Raw genomic sequence first — 2,500 nt, forward strand, 5'->3', positions numbered from 1 at the left:
TAGATTGATACATAGGTGGGTATTGATAGCTAGGTAGATGGATGAATGGATAGATAAATAGCTTGATTGATTGATTGATAGAAAGAGAGAAAGATAGACAGATAGATAAACAGATAGATAGATAGATAGATAGATAGAAAGAAAGAAAGAAAAACAGATAGACAGTTAGATGTGTGTGTGTGTGTGTGTGTGTGTGTGTGTGTGTGTGTGTGTGTGTGTGTGTGTGTGTGTGTGTGTGTGTGTGTGTGTGTGTGTGTGTGTGTGTGTGTGTGTGTGTGTGTGTGTGTGTGTGTGTGTGTGTGTGTGTGTGTGTGTGTGTGTGTGTGTGTGTGTGTGTGTGTGTGTGTGTGTGTGTGTGTGATAGATCTCCAAAAAAGGACTACGAGAGAGAGAGAGAGAGAGAGAGAGAGAGAGAGAGAGAGAGAGAGAGAGAGAGAGAGAGAGAGAGAGAGAGAGAGAGAGAGAGAGAGAGAGAGAGAGAGAGAGAGAGTTAAAGAAAGACCTGAGACACGTAAGAGAGACACAATACAGAAAGACGTAAGAGGCAGAAAGGAAGGACGGCAGGACTGTTACGTCAGCGTCGCCGTCAGGAGTCGGGTGTCAGCTGGACAGCATAAAAATAGAGGCCTGATTATGACCTGTCTGACAATAACCTATCGATCTGTGTTACACCTGAGGGCAGAACAGGTGTTGGAGAAACGAGGGCGAGGAGAGAGAGAGAGAGAGAGAGAGAGAGAGAGAGAGAGAGAGAGAGAGAGAGAGAGAGAGAGAGAGAGAGAGAGAGAGAGAGAGAGAGAGAGAGAGAGAGAGAGAGAGAGGGGGGGGGCAGTACAGAGGAAGGTATGGAGTATAGAAGTATAGAAGGAAAAACTTGATAACAGGTATGTAAACAGGGATGGTCAGGTGGTGGTGGTGGTGGTGGTGGTGGTGGTGGTGGTGGTGGTGGTGATGGTGGTGGTGGTGGTGGTGGGTGAGAGGGAGAGTGCAGCTGCTATGGGCGGTGTATGGTATGGATGAGAGGGTGAGAGGACGGCCAGGCAGAGGTAGACAGAGAGGAGGAGCAGGAGTGGGGAGAGGAGAGGTGGAGAGGGGTAAGAGGGATGAAGTGAGGGCGCCATGCAATATATGATGCTATGTTTTTTTCTTTGTGTAACTTTCCTTTAGTTTTTTCTCTGTCTGTCTGTCTGTCTATCTATCTATCTATCTGCATATCTATTAGCTTACTTATCTATCTACCTGTTGCTACACATTCGATTTTTCTTTTTCATTATCACTAACATCCATTTCTTCACCACCACCACCACCACCACCACCAGCACGTGCAATCAGTACACACATTAATCGTTTCCAGGTGTGTGGTGGAGTAGGATATCATTACCTGCCACCTCTCCCACCTGTCTCACCTGTCCACCCACCCACGCACCGCCCACACCCACTCCACCTCCACCCACCCACACACTTACCCACCTGACATATATGAGAAGCCACGCGATACCCTTGCCTCCTCCACCCTTCCCTCCCACAATCACCTCCACATCACCTGCACTTATCCTCCACCCACGCCCTTTATTCACGCCCTTGTGACTTTGATTCATACTACGAGATGTGTTATTCTCCTTCTCCTCCTCTTTCTCCTAGTTCTCATCTTCTTCTTTCTCTTTCTCCTTCTCTTCAGTGATTTTCTCAATATCATGCTCCTTCTATTTTCTGTTTCTGCTTTCCTTCCCTGCTTTCTTTTATTTCACTTCCTTATTCTTTCCTTATTTTTCCTTTTTTCCTTTCCGCTCTTCCACTTTCTCTTCCTTCTCCATAATTTCTCAGTTTTATACTTCTATTTTTTTCTTTTTCTGCTTTATTTCTTTGTTCTCTTCTCTTTTATTTCACCTCCTTATCGTCTTCTGTTATTCCTCCTCCTCTTCCTTCTTCTCCTATCTCCTGCTTCCATATTTCCAATCGTTTTCTCCCCCTTTTACTCCTTCCTTTGTCTGTGATTTCGTCTCCTCTTCTCTCCTCTTCTCCCTCTCTCCCTCCTTATTTACTTCTATTACCTGTTCTCATTACTATAAAGTGCTTGATTCCACGGGTCATTTACAGTACAAAATCTATCTATACCTAACAAGCTTATAGTCTTCCTCTCCTCTCGCTCACTTAATCACTCTGTCCTTTGTCTCTTCGTCCTTATTACCCACTGCTTTCATCCCATCACCTCACCTTTTCCTCTTGTGTTCGTCTCCTTTCATTCCTATCTCTCCTTTATTCTCACTTCTCGTATCTCGTATCTCGTATCTCGTATCTCTTCCATCCGCCTACACTCTGCTGCTGCTACTCTCTCTCTCTCTCTCTCTCTCTCTCTCTCTCTCTCTCTCTCTGTGTGTGTGTGTGTGTGTGTGTGTGTGTGTGTGTGTGTGTGTGTGTGTGTGTGTGTGTGTGTGTGTGTGTGTGTGTGTGTGTGTGTGTGTGTGTGTTATAAGAGTATCACCGCGGACAGAAAGTAATGCAT

The sequence above is a fragment of the Scylla paramamosain genome, chromosome 28 (assembly GCF_035594125.1).
Source record: "Scylla paramamosain isolate STU-SP2022 chromosome 28, ASM3559412v1, whole genome shotgun sequence".
Lineage (NCBI taxonomy): Eukaryota > Metazoa > Arthropoda > Malacostraca > Decapoda > Portunidae > Scylla > Scylla paramamosain.